The sequence below is a fragment of the Ricinus communis genome, chromosome 6 (genome assembly GCF_019578655.1).
Source record: "Ricinus communis isolate WT05 ecotype wild-type chromosome 6, ASM1957865v1, whole genome shotgun sequence".
In the NCBI taxonomy this organism is placed as follows: Eukaryota; Viridiplantae; Streptophyta; class Magnoliopsida; order Malpighiales; family Euphorbiaceae; genus Ricinus; species Ricinus communis.
The window spans coordinates 7,666,838-7,679,010 of NC_063261.1; the positions used below are offsets into that span (position 1 = coordinate 7,666,838).

Genomic DNA, 12,173 nt, shown 5'->3' on the forward strand with positions numbered 1-12,173 from the left:
GAATTAACAAAGCTAAAAATTGGGATACCCGTGCATCTTTAGAAGCTCGTTGGTGTTCTTCCCTTTCTTCGACCAACGTAGAGAGCTTACTCTTCATAGGGCATTCTCTTGCCTTATGCGGTCCATCACAGAAGAAACACTTGAGACATGGCTTTTCTCCACCTTTGTCATCCTTGTTGCCATGGTTGCCTCCCTTTCTAGGCTTGTCAAACCTGTAGGAGCCTTCCTTTTTGTGGTGGCGGTCTCCCACACTCTTTCCGTTGCCGTTCCTTTCTTGGTCGGGCTTGTGCTTATCTTGCCTCCTGATCTCTATTAAGGATTCGACCACGACAATAGCAGTGTTGAGATCCTGGACACCACGATATTCTAACTCTAACCTTGCCCAAATTTGCAACCCATCAGTGAACGCAAACAAGGCTTCTTCATCGGTATAGTTGGGGATCTCAAAGAGTGTGTCGGTGAATTCATTAACATACTCCTTGATACTTCCCATATGTGAGAGTCGCCGCAACTTGACCCTTGCATCTCTAGTAGCATTCTCGGGGTAGAACTATTTCTTTAGATCATCTTTGAACTCTACCCACGAGTTTATGGTGCATGTTCCTTTTTCCATGTTGCCACTCCTCTTTCTCCACCATAACATTGCAGTATCTTCTAGGAAGAGTGTGGCAGCGTCAACTTTCTTGGCTTCTTCTACTAAGCCAAGTGCCTTGAAGTATTGCTCTAAACTCCATAGGAAGTTATCAATTTCCTTCGCGTTCCTTGAGCCTTTATAAGCTTTAGGCTTCGGAACATCTATCTTCGATGGAGTGGAGACTACTATAGGCACGCTTCCACTTCCCTGGATAACTGCCTTCTTACAAAGGATAAGCTATTCTTCGATAGCTTATAACCTAGCAACCATCCCATCAAGCATTTCCCTCAACGTCACAACCTCGGCAAGGAGAGTTTTCTCCACGGTCTTGGCTTGTTCTTGACACTTGGACATCCTCTCGTTCAAGGCAGCTTGCATCCCTTCTTGAAGCTCTTCTCTTCCATTCTCGAGCTCCTCGATGCGTTGCTCTAAGTCCCCGAACGTATCTTGTCCCTCGGCCACAGTTAGATCTATCTTGGCTAGCTGGCATCCATGTCAGACACAACATCCCTCGACCTTCCTCTCTCCTTCCTCGGTGGCTTGGATGCTTCCGGTTGGTCCTTCACAACCTCACTCTAGGGTTGCCTTACCTCTTCGGAAACTCTAGTAGCCTCACTTGCTCCCGATGTCTTTGCCATTTCAACAATCGTGCTTAACCTGGCTCTGATACTAACTGTCACGGGCTTGGTCTTTTCTACCAACGAACCGTGCGACACTAGCTACTTTCTCCCCGCAGACAAGTAAGCTAATCAGCCTTACTCTTCGAGTGCTAGGCAAATTGCTAGCTAGAATGGCAAGAAGAACAAAGGAGAGCTTTAGAAAGAGAAATTGCTTGATTACAACTTGATGATTACAAATGAATTCTCTAAGCTATATATAGGTCTCCACCTCCTCAATGGACGGTGAGGATACATTTGATCTAATAGCTAAGATTAAGTATCTAAAATGTTCTACACACTTCCATACTTATCTATCCATACTTATCTACACATTATACATGCTTCTAGATTATTCTAGAATGTTCCAGATGCTTTCAGATGATTCTAGAATGTTCTAGAATCCTCCCTTGCTTTGTAGTGAACTCTAGAGACTTCTTGGGCCTCTGAACCTTCGTGCGGGTTGTGACACTATTCATGGATGAGAAGTAATAAAAATCTTCTAACTTGAATCTTTGAATCTTGGAAACAAAGGTGGAATTGATGTTCTTCCTTGAAGAATCTACAAACAAAACCCTAAGAAATGAAACGAAATTGGCTTTTTAAATTTTCTCTCTCTAGAGATGAAGTAAAAGACGGAATCCCTAAAAATAAAACTCAAAAAGCCTTAGATAGTGAAAATAAAACTTTCAACACGGGGACCGGACAGGAACCCACACGGGGTGCGGCTTTAATTGAATTTCGCAAACATTAAATGAATATTAGGTTATACATGTAAGCCATATGTTGGTGTAAACTCCTTGTGTGGAGTCCTTCAGCTTGGGCCCCATTTTGTTTATGCACACGGGATGGCACATAATGGTATAAGCTTCTCGTGTGGAGGCATCTTACATTCGACCATTTTTCACAACTCACTTGGGAAGCCAGACAATGCTGTGCTCCCTATGTCAGATTAAACTTGGATAAATATGCCTTTCCTTTGCTCGATTCTCATGCTTTTCGATTCCATTCAACTTCTTGACATGTATTATCCTTAAAATGCCTAAAAGAATTGAAACCAAGCTTGAACAAACAAATCAAACTTAATTGAAAGTAAAACTAATAATAAATAAACTCAATATTAAGTGCTTTTAGCACTTATTAAAACATCAATGATTTTCTAGAGAAGTGCGAGACTTTCAAAATCAGTGGGACGAGCAATGATGCCATAAGACTTAAGAGTATTCCATTTTACTCTTATAGAGGCTGCTAAATCTTGGTTAACTTCTATACTATGAATACTTTAACCACATGGGATGAGTTATCTCAAGCTTTTCTTACGAGATATTCTCCTCCTAGTAAAATAGCAAAAATCAGACAACATATTGCTAGTTTTTACCAAAAGGGTGATTAATCACTTTATGATACTTGGGAAAGGTTCAAGGAGTTGAAAAGGAGATGCCCTCATCATGATTTTGTTGATTAGATATTGGTCCAAACACTCTATAATGGAGTGTTACAAATAGTGAGGATTACACTAGATGTAGCTGCAGGGCAAGTCTAGTGAATAAGGGTATATGATAATAAATTAATATTTAATTATTGTAATATTAGTTTTCTATTTTATTGTATAGTTGTTTAAGTCACTTTGTTTCTTTTTGCCCAAGTTACTTTTTTTTTTATCTAAGTATATTTTCTTTTTGTCTAACTAACTTCCTTTCTTCTTTCTCAGTTTCAGGAATATTCCAATTCATAGGTCCAAATGGATCTCTGAGTTGTTGAGAGGGTTGCCCAAAAGCAGTATATAAGGCATAATTTTTATTTTTATTTAAAACTCCTAATCAAATAAGATTTTTTTTTTCTTTTTTGTTCTATTTGTGCAAAAAAGATTTTAATTGCTCTAATAAGCCTTTAATCCAACTAATCCAACCTTCATAACCTTTAGGCACTACAATTGAGCGAACTTGCACATGTTTCATCTTAGGGTAGCTTTTGTACTTAATTTAATAGGATTTTTTAATTGTAAATAATTGTTTATTTAAGTAGTTTTATTAGTTTTTATGACTAATTTTATGGTTTAGGTGAGGGAGAGCATCAAGGAGGTGACATGAGTACTTAAAGGGCTTAGCATTCTATAACTCCATTTTGAGTCTTAATTAGTGGTCTAACCGATGGTTCAAATTAACAAGATGACTGATTAGAAGGGCCGGTTAGAAGTGCGAAATTGACAAAGTGAGAATCCCTAACTGGTGGTTTGCACAAAGAGAAAGAAGGGCTAGTTAAAAGGACCAGTTAGACATCAAGTAGGTACTTTAAAGAGGTGCTTTAACCCTATTGGACTCCAATTTAAATCTCATGAGGTTTAGGGTTTTAGGAGCTATAAAAGACATACATTTAGAAGTTTTTAAGAAGTCTTTTAGAGATTAAAAAGTTGCTAGAGGCAAGATTTGGAAGAGGCAGTCAAGATCAAGATTAAAGAAATTCCATCAAGATTCAATAGTACTTTTTCTCTTCTTGTTTTATTTTCTTATTCTTTAATTTAATGAATTCAATTACTTTTATTATTTTTATTTATATTATGAGTAGCTAAATTTATTTTTTTATGATTGGATGGAAACCTATTAATATAATTATGATTTGATGTAATATTATTCCTCTGATCTTTGATTTAATTATCTTATCTTATTATTTTTATGCTTCATGTTATTGTGGATGTCAGAATCCAATATTTGCAACATATCTAGGTATTAAGTGAAGTAACAGAAGTTGAAGTTTAATATTAGTTTAAAGAATATTAGCCAAGGACTATTAAGACTTAGACATAAAGCTTAGATTCTTGAGATTGTTTTTCAATTTTTCATAGAACTTAATGAATTTATATTAAGACTTTTGATCATAACAACAAGAAAGGAATTAATATGAAAATGGTGGGTATGACTTGAAAGAATATATTTGCTAGAATAGAGTAAATTATTTTTAACATTATTGAGCTAGATTAAACGAATAGTTTATTGAATTATAGAAAGGTTAGTGTGGTGGAAACTTAATCTTAGAGTCTTTATTAATTTGATTTCTTTATTATAATTATTTAGTTTTGATTTTAATTATTTTCAAACTCATATTCAATTATTTAATCTAGTTAGTAAAAAGCTATAATATATTTTGGTATTAAGTACTACAAATCCTTATGGGATGATAATCTGGACTCATTCCTATATTAGATTATGGCAACTGTACGCTTACAGAAATTATCATAAGACTTTAGTTCATACTTAGAAATGTCTCTCGGAACCGCTAACAATTGAAGCTTCTTGCACAACCGAAATAAAAAGTAAATAAAATGCTAAGTGGAAAAATCGAAAGGGCGGCTTAGGCAAAAATAAGAGTCTACTCTAAAGGGCAGCTTAGGCAAATATTAAGACATTAGCCTACTAAGTTGAACTTCGAAAGGGCAGCTTAGGCAAAAATTAAGGCTTGAATAGAAGAAAAAGAAGAAGAGATTTGGTTGCTTACATACAGGAGGATGAGACTGCCAACAAACCTTTGACAGGTTTTGTACTTATCTAACCTAATAATGGTTTTAGCTAGAATCACTAGAATTGGATTAGCACCATACTCCACTTGGGTTAATGTCGACAATTTGGATATCCCCATCTCCTTGGGAAGAAACTAGCATAAATTAGGTATCAAGGCAGAAACTCACCATCTTGACCCAAATATGTGAATTATTTTCTTTTTTGTCACAACAGACAATTAGAGAAGTGAGGGTAACATAATCACTAATAGTATGGGAGAGTACCTTAGTTGGGGGCATATTGAAAAATCCAACAAGTTTGCTAGGAAAGGGGGCGATAAACCTTGTCAAAGTAATCATATGGGTAGACCTACTAGGGCCTCCAAGAATGGTAGTGAATTCTTCAATCATTAAACATAGCTCTTAGCAATTGAAATGGAAAACATGATCTTTTGGGCATCAAAAGGTAGCAGCCGAATGTAGAAACCTATAATCAAGCTTGGTGTGTTGCAAGGCCTTGAATAAACAAAGATGAAATTTTTCAAGTTTGATCCATTCATCACTAGTTAGGGTATAGAGTAGGGTTTTTGAACTGTTTTGAGTCATTCTTCTAAAGATGGGATGAAGAGAATTGAGTTTGAGAGACAGGGGTTATTAGCACCCCTTTTCCAGATTTAAATATCGAGGAAAAAGTAGAAAATCCTATAATGAAAGTTACTACTTTCTTTTGTGACGATTTACGTCCAGATACAAATTCTAGAAGATTTTCTTGATGAAAATCATTGTTTTATCGACAATTATTTAAAATTTTAAATAAAAAAGAGATATTTATCGACCTTAAAATTCTATCGCTTTCTTTAGGGTTTCTCTTGAAACTCTACCTCTAGAAATAAAAAGAGGTAAAATAGAAAATCCTATGATGAATATTACTGCTTTCTTTTATGACGATTTACATCTAGATACAAATTCTAGAATATTTTCTTGATGAAAATCATTGTCTTATTGATAATATTTAAACTTTAAATAAAAAAGAGATATTTATCGACCTTAAAATTCTATCGCTTTCTTTAAAGTTTCTCTTAAAACTCTACCTCTAGAAATAAAAAGAGGTATTTAGGGTTTTGGAAGAGGATCAAAAACTAAAAATTGGCCGTAATTGAGATTAAGACTTGAGAGACATTAAGAAAGAAAGAACAGAGTGAAATTCAGAGAGAAAAGTAAGAAAAGTAATGTTGTTCTTAGTCGTCGTTAAAAGATCCAAGCCATTGAAGAAAGAACCATTTTAGGAAACAAACTACTCAAGAAAGAGCATTTTTTGAAACTTTTTTTAGTCGATAGAAGATTTCTCAAAGCTGGAACCAACATTAGATTCCTACCCAATCTTCGATTCAACTACATCCTTATCACTTGAGACTCGCCAATCCAACATCCATGGTCACACTTGACGGTTTCTTCAATCATACACCCACATTCATCATAAAATCGGTTCTTTCATTTATTTTATTTTCTTTTATTATTTAATCTTAGAAATATGATTAGGGTTTTGATATATGATGAGTGATTAAGTTTTCTTTTGAATATGTATGTTAATAGGGTTTGATTGTGATAATAAGAACTTAGGGTTTTGAGATCTGACATTTTGCCAATTAGGATTTTTATATCTAATTAGAAACATGTTATAGGATTAATATTTAAATTTATTTGTCATGATGATTAGGTAATTAAACCTACTAAAGATGATTCTTTTGTTCTGATTTGCCTTCTGTCACTTTATAATATTTAGGGTTTTTAAGGTTATTAGTAATTTAGGGTTTTGATTGTCTGATTGACTTTTGTTATTTTTATTTTGATGTTTTCATCCTATTTTTTTCTCATTCTAATTGATTTTTACTGTCTGTGTATATGAAATTCAGCTATGGGGATGCAAACTTGTACTGACGAACGAAGAAAATCAGCTTAGGAACCCTCTAGCCGATTGGTTGTTCAAGCTCGCACCAGATTTTGTACTTTTTAGGCATTTTTAATGTACTTTTAGCTTCTGTATAGTTTTAGGTCTTTTCATTTTTGCAATCACAGTTGTAGGTGGATTGTAATGATTAGGTTTTTATTTTTTATTTTATTTTGTTTATTTTTGTTTATTGTATGTTAATTAAATACATATTTATGTGACTGATTAATTAAAATGGGCCACATATACTTAGGATAACAAGTTGATCCAACATGATTCTGATAGTCTAATAGGCTAATCCACTTTAACTAGGCTTAAAACCCTAAAATCCACGTAGACTTATCGAGCATTAACATGTTTAGTCATAGCTTGAACTTAGTTAGGGTTAAGATCACAATTAATGGGCTTTCTCATAACAAGTAGTCAATTAGGCTTAAAAGCTGGAATTTAAAAGCATAATTGGTAATTAGGCTAGACTAGGTGGGCCTTGTACATAATTGATTAAGAAATTAGGATAACCATTTAATATGGGCTAGGTTTAATTAAAATGGACCAGACTTATGTATATTATGTGTGTTGTTTTGGCATGCTTGTGTATGAATTGCTTATACTTATATGAAATAATTTGTTAAACAATAAAATTAAAGACTAATATATACAAATAAGGAAGTTGGCTTCCGGATCCATCTCTAGATTTTGTTGTGTAAGCTTCCTATGAAATCTGAGAAACATCACTCATTAATAAAATTGTTCCAGTGATTATCCAAGTGGCGACTCCCATCTCCGTGCTAGTCTCAATGACTAGTTAGCGTGTTCCCGATTAGGTTGGAAAGCCTTACAGTGCCACAGTTGTTAAATACACTTGGGTACGTGCCCGAAACTACTGCCCACAGTGCGCCTCCATTGAGGATAAGAGAAGCTGATTCTAATATATGTTTGTCTTAATTTTATTATTTAACATATTATTCTTACATCACTACACTTTCACACACTATACACATTGGTTCCTATAACCTCGATGGCATCGACTACCGGTTCTTTGGTTCCACTCGAATCCTAGATTATGACATTGGTTACTATCACTCGCATATAAGGAGTGTATTTCCTTCATCGCATGGATCCTTAAGTAGGGAGGCAAGCTAAGGAATAACACTTTTTGCTTATTGAAGCCTTTTATCCTTACCCAAGACCAGCCCATGGTAATGACTGTAGTAATCTCCCTTAGGTACCATGTTGCTTGCTATATGAGATGTTTTTCTTTGTAAGTGTTTTAAGCCCAAGTATTAAAAGGCCTTGGCCCAATATAGAACCAGGCCCTAGGCCAAAAATATTGCAGGCTTTTTATGCTTACATTAAGAAACATCACCTTGTTTGTTTAATCCGCCTTAAGAGCTTATGGCATGCACGTCGGGATCCTAATTGATAGAAAGCTCAAACTAAAAATTCTAGGGAAGAAAGACTTACCATGAAGCATGTGCAGAAGCAATAAGGTTGGAAGGATGAAATGTGTACTACTGTGTATGTCCTAACCTTATTTTTTTCCTTATGCATTTCACGTGCATCATGCATCCCATGCATAGCATGCATCATACTAATCTTTTCTTTTTAGCCATATAGACTGTCCTATGGGTTGGAAGAGGCAAGACAGTAGGAGATTGAAAAGAGTGCCCATTGTCCTAAAGATCAAAATTAATGAACAAGATATCGAAATTCTTAAGAATGCTGTAATTGAAGACTTGAGGGGTATGATTTGGGAAGAGCTCTAACAACTCTTGGCCGAGATGGCTGCAAGCCAAGCCTCACTTGCTGCTCTTGTTGCATTTGCTAATCCTCCCATTATTCTTGACCCAGTTATGGTTGTCGTTGAAACTATTGCTGCAGCTAATGCTAATGCCAATGCCGAAGACTCGTCTAAAAGGGGTGTACCTTGAAATTTCTAGGACTTTGACAAGTTCATGCTAGACCAGGATAGGAGGGAGACTGCCTTTGCCCCTAGTGAGGCTGTGAGTAGATTGAGCGCCCTGCTTGACAAGATGCAGGGCATGCTGGAAATTAAAGGTTTAGATCGAACCTATGATTTTAAGGAACTATTTTTTATATGAGAAGACAAGCTGCCTCCAAAATTTAGAACACCTGATATAGACAAGTTCAATGGGACTGGTGACCTAAAGGTTCATCTAAAGCAGTATCTAACCATCATGGAAACTACTCAACTGAGCAGGAACTAGATTGTCAAGCTATTTTTTGCTATCGCTTGAAGGACCCGCTGTCAACTAGTACCGTGGTCTGAAAAAATCCGCTAAAGATGTATGGCATGATTTATGCAATTCTTTTGTCAAGCAGTATGACTACAACACTCATTTGGAAGACCGTGAGAACTGACGAAGGGCAAACTACCAGGCTAGATGGAGTAGGGCCCTGGATATGAATGTTGTGCAACAACCGAGGAAGTTCTCCAACTTCAAGCAACCTCTCTCTAACATCCTTAAAAGATTGATTCAAAATGGCATGTACTAACCTACCACCTTAAAGAACTCATCGATCCCAAATGCACCTAGATACAAACCCAATACCTACTGCAAGTTCCACCAAGCACCTAGCCACCATACTGATAACTGTATCCGGCTGAAACACGAAATCCAGGACCTTATCGATGTCGAAAAGCTCACTGACCCATATCAACCTAGCACCAGAAGAAAACCCTTGCCAAGCTACAACAACACACCCCCCAGAACTAAGTGTCCATGATCAACCCTAATGTTTGCAAAGAGGAGATCATGAACTCTTTCATAGACCTATCTCAAACCAAGAATCAATCCAAGCTAGATAGCCCATAGAAAAATCTTCATTGAGCTGGGTGCACCACTATCCATGGTGTTTCGACACTTAAAATGGAGCGGGAAGCTTAAGCTCCAATCGCCGAAAGACATTCCTAAGCCTCACAATAGGTCAGTATTATGAGTATCACTAAGATTTTGATCATGTGATGGACCAGTGCAACCATCTCAAGCACGAAATTCAAGACTTAATTGACTCTAGATAATAGGAGGTTGAGCAGATTCCTTGGTATGAGTGTGAAGACTTGCTTGGGTAGCCCTCGAGCAAATATGACTTCAAGGTCCGATATTTGAGGCCACCATCGACTGACAGGATTGAGGATATAGTCCAAGTGGTTAGGGATCAGATAACGATCAAGTCGCTTGTGAATCTTATATCTTGGAGGTCTGAAAAGAAGAGGAAAAAAGTCGGTAATGGCCATCGACATTTGGTATAGTTCTAGAGATGAGGATAAAGTTCAAGATATCAAGACCAAGGACATTTAGGCAGACAGTGATACTGAGACTGAACTAGCAGGTAAGGGTAAGGAAGTCGGGGTACAAGAACTACAGCAAGAGAAGCAAGCACCTGAAGACAGGGATGCCGTAAATGATGGAGAAAGGAGAAGAAGACAACTGATGTCTAGAAGTTGTTGATGCATTTTTCAGACCATATAAAGGCTCTGATCCATGTCTTATCTGGTATAAGTGTTAGCACATCCACTACCCCTGAGGAGATTATCAAAACGGTAACTAATAAGACCACCAGGATGATCATCTTCTCAGATGAAGACTTACCCCTTTAAGGAAGGGACCACAAAAGGCCTCTACATTGCAGCGAAAGTGAAAGGGAAAAGAACCCCATGTGTGATGGTTGATAGGTTAGCTATCAACATGTGTCTTTCTCGAATACTCCTTAAACTAGGGATGACTACAAAGGATCTAAAACCATCAGACATAGTTATACGGGCCTATGATGAGACCAAAAGAGATGTAGAGGGGACATTTTCAACACTGGTAAAGACGAATCCTATAGAATCCTGGATGGAGTTCACTATCCTGGACATCCTAGTAACCTTCGCAGTATTATTGGAAAGGTTGTGGTTCCACGCCCTAGGAGGAGTCCCTTCTACAGTACATCATAAAGTAAAATTCCCTCCTAAAGGCGAGATAGTCACTATCCACACCGAAGATGGTAAGGTTATCTCAGCAGTTCAGGTTGCTGTCAAAGAGGTGGATGTCCCTATGGATTCCAAGTGGTTGTTCTCTACGAGGACTACATGGATCCTAAAGTAGCCAGCATGTTCAAGAAAATGAGGGGCTGGGAAAGAATCAACAGGGTGTTGCAAAGCGGCCAGACTTTTAAAGGTTAGAAGACTCGGCGAGGTTTTGGGATGATCTAAGGAAGAAAATGAGGGCAAACAAAGGGGCGAGACTCTAAAAGACGTGTTCATCCAGGAGTACAAGTCCTACTCTGTGGAGCTCGAACCTATCAGTTTAGCTAGGACTGAGGTACTAGGATTCAAGATTTTCAAGAACCTAATCATCGACAGGATAGTCGAGCTGAGTATCAAGGAAGTCCGTGAGAAGGTCACCACTAAGATATAAGAGTTGAAGTTAGAAAAGCTTGCTATGCGGCCGGAAAAGATAAGCTAAGAGAAACTAGTTGCTCTTATTGAAAATAATATTATTGATGTATTTTGCGATTATGTAATAACGTCCGATATTTATGAGGACAATGTTTCTTTTCTTCTTAAAATCAATGATATGAATTATTTTGCTTGTGTGATATTTTTTCTCTGATGGTAATGTGTATTTTGATAATCATGACATGTTCATGTTTGACATCAATTTCATACAAGTTGATTTATTTAATTTAGGCACAGATGTAAATCCACAGAATATTTTAATAGCTTACCATACAACTCTTAAAGAGAGGACAAAATTTGAGAAAATAATAGGAAAAATAAAAGCGGTATTTGCTTGGTCCTATGACGACATGCCAGGTCTAGACTAAAAAACAACAGAACACCATATCCCAACTTATTCACACATCAAGCCAGTCAAGTAGAAGATGAGAGAATTAAGGTCAGAATGGGCAGAAAAGATAAGAGAGGAGGCTGCTAAGTAGGTTAAGACTAATTTCCTTGATGTAGTTGACTATCCCGAATGGCTGGCAAACATCGTTCCAGTCTTAAAGAAGGATGGTAAGGTTTGAATATGCGTGGATTATTAGGACTTGAATAAAGCATACCTAAAGAATGACTTTCCTCTTCTTCATATAGATGTGATAATTGATAGTGCTGCTTCGAATGCAATATACTTCTTTATGGACGGTTTCTCTGGATACAACTAGATTATGATGGCAGTAGTGGACAAGATCAAGATGTTGTTAATCACCAAGTGGGGGGACATACTGCTACAAGGTTATGCCTTTTGGACTAAAGAACGCAGGGGCAACTTATTAGAGAGCAGACACTACTTTGTTTCATAACATGATGTCTATGATTTGTCTCTATTTATTTAAAAAATTTGCATGCTCATAAATTTTGAAAAATCGGGGGTAGCTATCAGCACCCTTTTTACGGATCTAAATATCGAGGGAAGAACAAAAAATCCTATGATG

The 12,173-nt window shown here is 36.8% G+C and overlaps 1 non-coding gene across 1 annotated transcript; it reads right to left on the minus strand.

Annotated features, from left to right (window-relative positions):
- Window positions 1-2,638: 2,638 nt before the first annotated feature.
- LOC112533727 lies at window positions 2,639-2,745 on the minus strand. The gene has a single exon (XR_003078062.1). It is a non-coding gene; the product is annotated as a small nucleolar RNA R71 (small nucleolar RNA).
- Window positions 2,746-12,173: the final 9,428 nt, after the last annotated feature.